This window comes from Planococcus citri, chromosome 5 (assembly GCF_950023065.1).
Source record: "Planococcus citri chromosome 5, ihPlaCitr1.1, whole genome shotgun sequence".
Taxonomy (NCBI): domain Eukaryota; kingdom Metazoa; phylum Arthropoda; class Insecta; order Hemiptera; family Pseudococcidae; genus Planococcus; species Planococcus citri.
The window spans coordinates 32,520,799-32,532,988 of NC_088681.1; the positions used below are offsets into that span (position 1 = coordinate 32,520,799).

Genomic DNA, 12,190 nt, shown 5'->3' on the forward strand with positions numbered 1-12,190 from the left:
CCGTTGTGTGCAAAACATGCTAAGTGCCATTGTTACCGTTGTGCTATCCAGGAACTGTTTTGAAAATATTTACGTCGTTTTATCAGTGTTTACGAGTATTATTTTCAATATATTCGATATTTTTACGAATACCCTTTGTTATAGTGCCTAAAATTGATGTTTAAAACAATAAAAAATGAATTTCTATGCTCTGTTCTTCTTTTTTTTTTACCAAAACAAAGTTGAAAGAAAAAAAAAAAAATACCTCAAAAATAGGTTATTTTTGAATTGAAAAATTGGGGCTTCAAAATGGTTTTTTTGGAAAAATTTTTATACCAAAAGATGCAGAATTGAACAAAGTACCTTATTACACCATCACCGACACTCGTACACCATTTGCAGTTGCGAGGTAATCGTTGCAAAACTACTTTTTGCTCTCCTGTAAAATTCACTCCAGGGCACTTAGCATGTTTTGTATTTCAAGGACTCATTATAATGCTCATGAGCAATTTCAGGAAAAATCACATAATTTTATAATTTTGACAACAAAAAACCAATTTTTGGGGGAAAAAGCAAAACTTTCTGAAAATTTTGACCGCAAAAACAGTTTTTTTATTTTTGCAATTTTTGCAGTTTTCACTTTAAAAAATGTATAAAAAGCTTTTTTGGCGAAATTTTGGTAAAAAATCTATTTTTCAACTTTCAACAGTTTCAGTTCATACAAATAAAACTAGTACAAAAATTTTCGATTTTGATCAAAAAAAGTAAGATTTTCTGACATCAAACTTCAATTGAAGTTTGATTACAATTCTTATGAAAAAGGCAGATATCTACCTACAGTTTTTACAAGAGAATAAAGTTCTAGATTTTTCACCATAATTCAGAATTCAGAATTTAGAATATTTATATTTTAGCCTTTGTTTTTTATAAACAATATTTAGATACATTAAATGCCCCTCTATACCAACGAAGGTGAGCGAGGAGGCTGCAGTTACACAAAACCAGTGAAAACAACGCAAGGAAAAAAATGACTCTTGAGAAGAAAACCGAAAAGAAAAATTTTTCATAGTTTTGGTAAGCATCTGATTACTTTTTGGAAAATTTGGAACAAAAAAGCAAAGCTTTCTGAAAATTTTGACCTAAGAAAACAGTATAATTACATTATTATAGCAGACCTCGGCTCATAATCAAAGTAAAATTTCAGATTTCCTCATTTCCAACTGAAACAGTGTTGTTCAAGTTCAAAATAAAGTTCACATTTCCATTTCTTTTATTATACTCTTTTTGCTTTAAAACGTCGACTGTATAATTATTCTTAAATGGACGAATAATTCAAATCGGAGTTTTTGAGGGCTACATTTTGGATGCAGAATCCATGTAACGTTCTGCAAATGCGCCAGTTTACTAGTGTTGGGAAAGTGGTTGGTTGTGTTACAAGTGACATTGACCATGTTGTAATGCTGAATCATCTCTCTCTCTCTCTCTCCATCAGTGTCGGACCCTGATCAATCAGCACACTGTAAACATTCAATTTGACACATGCGCACAAAGTTTCCTGGATTCTGCATCCCAAATGTATTCACCCATATATATATGGCCGACGCTTCAAAAAAAGAATTTGTGGTATTACACTCATCAGCATTAAAACAAGACTTTTGCTTATAACGTGTTTCAGCTTATAACTCTCTTTTTTCCAGTCCCTTGAAAAGTGTTATAGGTAACTTGCTTTTACTGTATTTAGAGTATTGGGAATCAAAGCGGATCTTTGTGTGATGTAAAATGTATGTACGTATGTATGTATGTGTGTAAGAAAACAATCTCATTTGGTCCCAACCTGCGGAAGCGTTCCATAAGATTGCATGTAAATTTGCTACTTTTCAGTTTCAATTTTCTCCAAAATGTTGTGTTAAAAAAAGCTCGTTTTATAATATGATATGTTAGAAAGTCTGAATTTTTGTTTTAAATAAGTTTCTTATCAACAAGTGTCTGATTCATTGAAAAATTTGAAGGACAAGCATACCATTTTTACATGGTTTCTTATGGGACTACAGTTTTGTTTGGGACCAAACAAGAACTTGAAATTTGGTAAAAATGAGCGGCAACATAATTGTGACGTCACACTTCGATTCCCAATTTAGTCACAACGTTGAAGCGCGCCCCTCCCCCCCCCTTCACCACAGAACAATCTGTGTGTTCTCTCAAGGTCGTCTGTCTGTCTGCCTGTCTAGCCTCTAGATATCATCTGTCTGGTCTCTCAAAGTCATTGACCAATCAGTATGGCTTCTGAAGGTTGTCTGCCTGTCTGGATTCTTAAGGTCATTGGCCTCCATGTCTGGTATCTTCAAGTCACTGACCTACCTGTCTAGCCTTTGATGGTCTTTTGTCCACCTGTCTGGCCTCTCAAGCTCATCTGATCTCTCAAGGTCGTTGAACCATCTGTCTTGCTTCCTGAGGTCGGGTCGTCTGTCTGCCTGTCTGTCACTTTGTCTGTTTTTCTGTCTGGCCACGTGAGATCATTGACCTGTTTATTTGGTCTCTAAAGTTCGTCGGTATGCCTGTCTGGCCTCTCGAAATCACTGACCTACCCGTCCAGCCTTTCAACGTCATTGAACCGTCGGTGCATGTCTGTCGGTCTGCTTCTTAAGGTCATTGACCCGTTTGTCTGGTTTCCCAAGTTCGTTTGTCTGTCTGTCTGTCTGTCTGTCTGTCTGGCCTCTTAAGGTCATTGACCCGTCTGTCCGGTTTCTCAAGGTCGTCTGTCTTCCTGTCTGGCTTCTGGGTAGAATTTTATGAAAATTTAATTTTCCAAAAATCTGCTTGAGGCTTCAAAACTAGTTAAAACGGTTCTAAACCGGTTCCAATCGATTCAAAGAGTGAAAAGTAGCGTACCTGCAACACCAAATTTTAAGCTTTCTAGGACAATTTAGTAAAATTTTGATTTTTTCCGCATTTTCTGCTTCAAACTTTTTGCACCGTTAACGAACTAAAAATTGAATAATGCACTTCGGAAACTTAAATTTTGGTTGATCGTGTATTGATGCATGCTCTTTCGATTTACCTTTGTCTGGTTTTTAAAAAATCTGTCGCTTGTAGGAAACTTTCCTTGTCAATTGGGATTCCTGTAAAATCACATAATTTACAATTCAAAAGCAACTTTGGAAAAGCTTGAAGTACGTTACTTGATCTGCCACAATTAATAATTAATTACCTATCAATTTTAAGTATTTTACATCTTGCATCCTAATATTTTTGAATAATATGGGTAATATACTTATAGGTTCCCAATTCAAAAGAAACGCCCGTACAGTTTTTCGAAACCACCGTAGTCATATTACTCTAACATGTACATATTTGACTTTCAAAATACGACCAATTATGAGTGAACTTGTAAACTTTCTTCTTTCTTGAGCAACCTATTGTAATGTCACTACGTCATCGTGATACTTTTATACGTACAGTCTCGTATCAAAATACCTATCTGCTTTTACACCGCCGTCAGGCACCGTAGTATACAAAGTAGTACATATTAAACTCGATATAACATACACGATGTACCTACTACGCGAATAATCGACCTTTTTCTAATAACGAGCAATTTACATAACACGGTTACGTCTTTACTAATAAACTTAGACAGCTTTGTAAACTTTCTTCTGATGTACGTGTTTTAACGTATCAATTACTGGCACTCAGTACCCGGTACCCTTATACTGCTATATTTCTTCTTCTTCGTCTCGCGCGATAAGTTTACTTACTTGAAAATGTCGTTTACGATAAACTTGTTAGTTTCATCAATGAAAACTTCGTTAAGTTTTATCGAATATAATGTGTCTGCATTCCATCGATGATGACGACGACGACGACGAGCAAGAATAGGCATTCTTTATATTTTCAACTCAACTGCTTCCTCGCATTTGCTCGCTCTAACATTATACTCGTATACGCTTTTATTTTGAACGCGAACGCTCGTGATATGATTTTTCAACGCGTTTAGTCGTCGTTCATTTCTGACGTTAATATTTCTACAATATTATATTTCGCGTTTCTGCACTCAAAATATTTACGTACTTGTACGACAAGTTTTCAAAGTCCTGCAGTTCGACGAGAGAGTTTGAGAAAATTTCACCAACGACGAGGCGTTCTCTGCAGCTTTGCCTATTTCGTTTTATCGTTCGCTGCGAATTATTAAATAAGTTTCGGTATTTCGTTCAAAATTATCAACGAAATAAAAGTAATTCATCAACAATCTATTCATTGAGGGGATGATTCTAAAAAAGGATCTGGCGCCTTCAGAAGTACTGTGTGGAATGTCGTCAGGCAGCCTATGATACATCAAAGTTGTGTGTTTTTCGCAAGTTGTCTGTATCTCCCCCCCCCCCAGTTCCATCAAAGAAGATTTTGTCTACTTCGTCACTGAAATCGTGATGATCCATGAATCAAACAGTGATAATCTTCTGATTCAAATTTGGAGAGTAGGTTGAAAGATGCCCTATACCAAGTAGAAATAGGTATTGCGAAGTATTGAACGTAGGATGACTTTCTCTTCAATGCAGAATCAAATTTAGGGATGAAAATAGGTTGGAATTTTATCGTCTTTGATAACACTATGTATACTTGGGGCGTTCTCGATATCTCATTCTAAACGTACCTATTTGATTCTCGATGAAAGGAATAAGAAACAGAAAAACCAAAAGAGCTAGAATAAACACGTCTGAAGAAAACAACTAAATATTTACGAGCGAAAAACAAAACATGGCAGTCTTGTTATGTGTAGCATTTGTAAGTCGACGAAAAATATAATCCACTAGTAACAATGTAACTATCGCAAACTGCGTTACGCCTAATTTCAGCCGTAACCACAGGAAACAAAAGCCAAATTACTATACAAGTTTAATTAGAAGATTCTACGAGAGTATTTTCCCTTAGCGACGCATCCGGCAAGAATTTAATCCGTATTTGAAACATATTTCGTAATTTAAACTGATAATTAGAACGAGCTTTATACGCCAATCTTATAGGCATTAAGTAAGACTGAGAATTTTTTTCTCTACGTCACCTCTCGCCTATATACATGTGCATGCGTCTGCTTCGGTTTAGCTGATCTCTTGACAAAATTCAAATCGTCGTCGATAAACGTGTATACGTCGAGAATTCGATCAATATTCAAAAGTTGTAACCGCTACAACCAAAATAAACCTCGCAACGAAGTGCGAACTTTTGTAAAATCTTGGGCAATTTTCACCGAAAACACGTACCTTAACGGCTTCTATTTGTAGAAAAGGTGAAAACGTTGCTTCTAATTCGAATCTGCGTCTACTTTATCAATCTGAATGGTTGTTATGGATCTACCCCGAAACATCGCCTGAATTTATATGCTATTATTAAAGAAAAATGATAGCGTACAAACTTGCGAACGAAAAATTCTACGCTTCTTGGGCTCTAAAACGTTTAAAATGGCGAATGATGTTGTGGTAATTGGTGACTCGTAGTAGGTACCAGTTACCAGTATAATTTATTTTTTATTGTAAATTTCGTTTTGGAATGATGTATGTTGGTTTTCTTTTTTTCAGATTTTTGGAAGCTGTAGGATACTGATGCGAGTGTTTTCAAAATGAGTGAAGATGAAGAAGAATATCAGCTTAGGTGAGTGTTTTTTTTTCTATACTAGAAATAAAGGTACAATATTGCTCGAAATATGAGTAAGTATGCAAGCTAATTGTGGTTTTCTTGCAACATAGTCAATGGTGAATAATTAATTCTACGAAGCCAATAACCATTTAATTGGTTGTGGTTTGTGGAAATTATCTTTTCAAATCGATACCTAGGTATATTAAGTATTTAATCATCATCATTTTATACGATTCCTTCGGACCTTCGCTGTCCCTTGAGAAAATATTTGAATTGCCTGATTGGCACATTAATGAGTAGTCGTTATGTGGTAATAAGTTATGATTTGATTTTAATGCCACACTGGATATTACATATTTATAAAAGATTTCAATTTCATAAAAAAAATTCAAGATTCTAAAGAAAATTGAAATTGGTGAAAATTCCCAAGCATGATTGAATAAAACGCCGTTTAAAGTGGGATTTCATTCGTATCTGCCAACATGTCAGATAAGTTGCCTACTCTGTTTGCCGTAAATACCAAAATACGTTGCATTAGTGCAGGCAATTTTGTTTATACAGCGATGAGAGTAGATAATAGATAATAATTGTAGACTTGCGTTAATGCAGGTAGTTGAATCTTTCAATAGAAGCGCTATCATTGCAGATTAAGGTACGAGAGAAAAATATGAGCTTAGTACTTGGTTCATTCAAAGTTGGTCGGTATCTATGTCAGAATTCTATTCACGAGTGTAAAGATCGTAGGTATTAAAACAGTACCCTCTAAAATAACGAGTACGAAAGGGAAACATTTCATATAACGTGTTCCACCACCTACGCGATGTTTTTTCTTTTTTTTTTCAAAATTTAAAAGAGAGCTTACGAAGGTAAAAAAAAAAGATAGGTAAAAACGTTGAATTTCCTGTGTGAGAGAATCCGGTAGGGAAAAAAAGGTATTTAAGGGGTTTTATTCTTGTTTCACGTCAAAAATACGTTTAATTTGTTTTGATTAACTTTGCGCTGCAACGAGTTGGCTAAACTGAAAAGATTTTTTTTTCAGACTACATTAAAAGATAAGCGGAATTAAAAAATAACAATTTAATAATTTAGACGGATTTATTTTCAACATTAATGTCGAAACATTTTTGTTTCATTGTGATAAGAAAAAAAAGCTCGAGTACGTTATGTTTTCGAATAAGCCAAGAAAAAGTTTTGTCCGAGTCTTTATAAGGAGATTTTCATTTTAATAATAAATACGAATTGCATGAAGAGTATCGCTGTTCGCCGCTTGTATAAGCGATTTTTGCCCGAAGATACAACTTCTTTTTGTCGCTGTAATTTTTTTGTTTTTTTTTTCTTACACGTTTTTTTCCTCGCCGCCGAGAAAGAAACAACTTATAAATTAAAAAACTTCGCGAAAAACTTGGCACATGCTGTTTTCTGATACATTTAAATTGGTTTCTGAACAGAAGAAAAATATAAAATGAGTAACAAAAAGACTCCGGCGTATTTGGTTGCTTGTTTTGTAATGTTTTTTGACGATTGAATAAGATGAAGATATTCGAGTGGGGTACTCGATGAATGAAATATTCTTACGAATTTCGTTATGTTATAGTCGCTCGTTGGTTTCGACTTTCGAGTTTGAATAAGATGAAACTGCGATAAAAAGATATGATGCGTGAGTTTTTTTCATTATTTTATTCGATGTGAGGTTTACCTTTGCGTAAATTGAATAGATAGTAGCTTGGTCTTGTGTGTTGTTTTTCGATTGTACAATTTGAGTGTATAAAATTTTATTTCTGCTGACGAAATGGCTGGAATTTTTTTGAACCAGAGAGCAAAATCGAGAGAGCATGCAAAAATGCATCAACTTTCAAACTTTCAGATGCTAAAGTGCATTTTTCGATTTTTGGCAAATTTTTAAAAATCATCAATTTGGGCTAAAAAATGAAAAAATGAAAAATATCACTAAATTGACCTAGAAAGTTGAAATTTGGTGTATTTCCCATTTTTAACTACCCAAATCGATTGGAAATGGTTTCGAACTGTTTCGAGCAGTTTTGGAGCCGACAGTTGGGTTTTTGAAAGTTGAAATTTCCACAAAATTTTATCCAATGAAGTTGAAAAGCGGAAATTTACTTTTATCTCTTAATTTTGACATGCTGAGTGGACTGGAGGTGGTTTCGAGCCGTTTTGGAGCCTCTATGCATATTCTGGAAATTCCAGATTTTCAAAAAATGCCATAAAAATTATCCAAATTGAATTTAGATATCGAAAAATGAACTTAAACCCCTGTTTTGGCTGATTATGCATTTCTGCATGCCTTTTCAATTTAGCTGTGTCTGATTAAAAATAATTCTGCCAGATGAGATACCTTCTTTGTGAGAGATAAAACCCTGTAAATCGTCTTGAAACATCGTTCAACTTGAGAAACAGAATTTTAAAATGAGTTTTTATTCTAAATATTCTGATTAGAAAATTTCACATCGATTCTCCATTCAACTTGAGAAACAGAATTTTAAAATGAGTTTTTATTCTAAATATTCTGATTAGAAAATTTCACATCGATTCTCCATATAGCCTCGCAAAACACGACCGTCATTCATTAGTATGTACTCGTATGATGAAGTGAAGCCCCGAAAATTAGTTAGAAATGCAGAATGAATGAAAAAAACAAAAAAAAATTGAGAAAAAAGGCTCGACGAGTTTTTTTTTTCGCTATATATTCCCAATACGCGCGATATCGCACCCGAAAAGCAGCCTAAAATGACTGCTCGTACGGTATTCTTGGCGGAGACAAAAAGGAGAATATTCGAAGCCGCCCCGAAATGGTACAAAGAAAATTTAGAAGAGCCTCGTATTAACACAATGAAATAATTACGCGAGAGAAATTAAAGACGATGAACAATGAACGAATATAATTAATAACGTCTCACCATCGCCATCGCACGCGGGGGGGGGGAAATCTGCATAATATGAACGAAAGATTTGGCTGGTATGTATGGAAAAATCGAATCTAACCGTGGTCCGGTGATTTTTAATTAATTCTAAACCAATTAAATACACGGTGATGTGGTGAGCACAATGAACAACTCTAATGAATCGTATTCTCGTCGAGGTAACATGATCGGTGGCGCGAACAAGGCTTTTTTTCATCCCTCGCCAGTTAATCTTGTTTCGTCGTAATGGAACGCGTGCTAATGGTTCTCGTTGGCGTTTTTTTTCCTGTTCCGTTGCCTCTATACCATATATAACATCGAATAAATTAGGTAAACGAAGGAGCAAATTTAAAACGAACGGATCATTCGCGAACGACGTGTCACTATCTGCTATTAAAATGAAAATATTTCCGCATCGGGTTTTCTATTATTGTTGCTTGCAATTTTATATGTATACGTATAGAGATAACAATGATGTGATGGTCCCGCGACAATTTACCTCTTTTTCGAGTGAAATTCGCGTGAATACGAGTAAACGACCAGCAGGCTACTCGGTTTATTTTTTTGTGTTCGTTTCCTTCGAGTTACATATGCCTAATACTCGCACGTTTCCTGATCGCGTATAAAAAATTCAGTGGTTTGGGAGTTCATGATCCATAAAAAGGAGGAGGATCGGTATTGCGAAACACTGAATCTACATGTTCCTGAAAAATGAAGAAGATACATCTTTTAAGATGTATATTTTTCACCCCGGGTCTCTAATCCAATCGCTGTCTTTATGCGATTATCCTTGTTTCTGAGAGGAGGAGAGGAGAGTAGGCATGCATTTATTGGATCATCTTATTTGGTGAATAAATGAACTAAAATTGACCTCAAAGCTGCTTCAAAAGCTCCTTGATGAGACTGGTTATAGATACCTTCACTTACTGATGAGTTGGAAAATTTGTTTTAGACTCATTTGATGGGAAATTTGAAGTAAAATTAATACTTTTCTGAGGTAGTTTTGTGTTCTTATAGAATATTTTACAAGATAATAGCCAAAAAGTGATTTTGAGGGACTAAGATCCATTAAAAAAATAAGAACTTGCATTTTTTTTCATTCAGAGATGAACTTACGAAATTTTGTATTTTTTGTTGCCTTGTCCTCCACAAATTAGTAAAATGGGAAGAGTGTTCGTATGGTTACTTTTGATCTCTCTTCTCAGCAAAATTTACGTATCCTTATAAAATCAAGAGCTGATTTTGCTTACATATATAAGGGCATGATATTTTACCTGAAGCAATGTATGTATAATGTAGATTGTAGGTAGATACATTCGGTTAAAAATCATTTTAGCAATACTTGTACTCGTGAAACATCCTGCCTATGTAAATATAAGCAATTTTCATTATAAATTTAATCTTCTTGCATTTCCTTTAGCGTAAGGCATTGTATAAACACGTTTCAAATTTTGTTTAGAAATGCCGCATATACCTATGGAAAATTTGTAAGCCGTCGATAATTGAATTCTGACAACTTTTCGTTAGGTACGTGCAATATATAAAATATTGATATGTCTTGACATGAGTTTGTAGTCGCAGTCCTATCTGATTGAAAAATGAAAATAAAATTTAAAATACAGCATACCTAATGACATTCATCTACTTTGGTCATAAATTTTAAATCTCGAAAATAAGAAATGAACTACCTACTTGAAAATGTACAAAAATATCAAGTGAACCCTTGAAATTTTCATTCATATAGGTAATCCGAATTATCTCAAATTCAATGTACACATCCGATGAACAATGAGATCAGGTGATGGAAAGTTACAGTGTTTGGAAGTCTGAAGTTTTTTTCGACACAGGTTCAAAGTAACTTGATTAGCTATTCATCAAAGAAAAATTATGCTACCTACTTCAAATGAAAATAAATTTACTTTCATAGCCCAGTCAAATAGCGAAAAAAAATAGGTGTACCCAGGCATAATTGCGACCGAAGGTTTTTGTTGTGAATATTGTCTAGGATGGTGTGGTTAACAACATACTAAAATCCCTCGCCACTACTCCTTGTGCTAAGCCACCTCCTCCCTTCCACAGTGGATCAAAGCCCCCCAAAATCAGTTTTTTGTCAAAAGCTTCTGAAATATCAACTTTTGAGTAAAATGAGCTTAGTGATCATTTCATCTCCTCTCAAATACTTATCAAATGAGCTATCAACCAACTCCCTAGCCCCAGGTGGAGGGAGGGGGCGGTGCTATGACCCCCTCAAAGTGGCGTAATTTTAATAATTTTACATTTCATGACTTGAGACTTTGGACTTGTTCTAATTGATCAAATAAAATCAAACTTGGGCAATGGGATTCTTTTGAGAGGTAGAGTTGACCCCTGGAGTGGGAAGAGTCAAATTTGAAAATTACAGAAAGGTCATTTCTTTGGAGGGGCATAATGGTCCCAAACAGATGAAGATGGTCCAAAATCATATCATTTGTCAGTAACCTCATTGTGATCAACATATGCAAATTTCAGCTTCCAAGGTCATCCCCACTTCTTTTAAGGAGTAAAAAACCGAAAATAGGGGGTAAATAATGCAATAAATTTGAGTGTTTGTAAACGGTTGAAGGTTTCACCAGATTATTAAGGTAGATTTTTGGAAATTAATGTTCTAGTAATGAATATTCATCGGTGCTGTGAATTCTGTAAAGGGAGCCCCATTGTCCAAAAGTCTCACTTTGTTACTAAATAATTGCCAAAAAGTTTTGAATTTTTGCTTTAAGTCATTTTTTAATACCAAAGAGGTGCAAAAACATATCACCAATTCACCATTTTGCCTCAAATGTCCAAAAAAATCATTTTTTTTTCAAAAATTGACAAAAATTCTCGTTTTTTACCAAATTGCTAACAATCTCACTTTTTTACTTGAAAATGCCAAAAGATTTTATTTTTTCCTAAAAATTGCTAAAAAGTTACACTTTTTTTTGCCAAAAATGATAAATTACTGAAAATTGTGGTTTTTTGGCAAAAATTCCAAATTGAAATGTAACTTGCTTATTTTTCCCGAAATTGGCAAAAACCGCTCTGCCGTTTACTAAAATTTTCAAAGTTTCAATCGAGTTCCATTATTAGATTTCAATTGAAGTGAAGTGTCTATTTTTTCTTAATTTTTTTTTGTCACATTCTTAATTTGAATGTTCTGGTTTTTATGAGGTTTTTTCTGCATTAAAGTTTTCTACCGTTTTTGGTTTCCAAAGTTTCTCTTCTGTTTTGTTTTGTGTTTTTTGGGGGGGGAGGGGAATTGAGTTGAAGCCACGTGTTATTTGGATTCTCGTTGCTCAAATTCTATCATTGAATTTCCTTTCTATTTCTGTTCCATTATTTGTAACAAAAAATTCCAGTACTTCTATTCTTTGTTCTGTATTCATTACTTTACATTTTACATCCATTTTGAAAGTTCAGTTTCGCCGGTGATCTTACCTCTCTTAACTTTGGAACCCCTTATTCTCAATAGATATTTCAGTTGGAACTTTGGGAAAAGGTACTTAATAGAGAAATTTCTCCAATAAAAATGGTCATTTTACCAGTGTGTTCTAATGTTTCCCCTCATGTACTCGTAGGTATGTTCTGATTTCTTCAGTGGAACAAAATTTTGTGCTCGCTCCAGTATTTGTTGATTTTTCTTGAGGAAA

At 34.5% G+C, this 12,190-nt stretch overlaps 1 protein-coding gene across 1 annotated transcript in view; it reads left to right on the forward strand.

Moving 5' to 3' along the window:
* Window positions 1-12,190, forward strand: part of LOC135846591 (T-lymphocyte activation antigen CD86-like) — a 366,864-nt gene that overhangs the window by 17,138 nt on the left and 337,536 nt on the right. The window contains exon 2 of the mRNA XM_065365779.1: window positions 5,550-5,622. The gene's annotated coding sequence lies outside the window, so the exon portion shown is untranslated. The remainder of the gene's footprint in view (window positions 1-5,549; window positions 5,623-12,190) is intronic.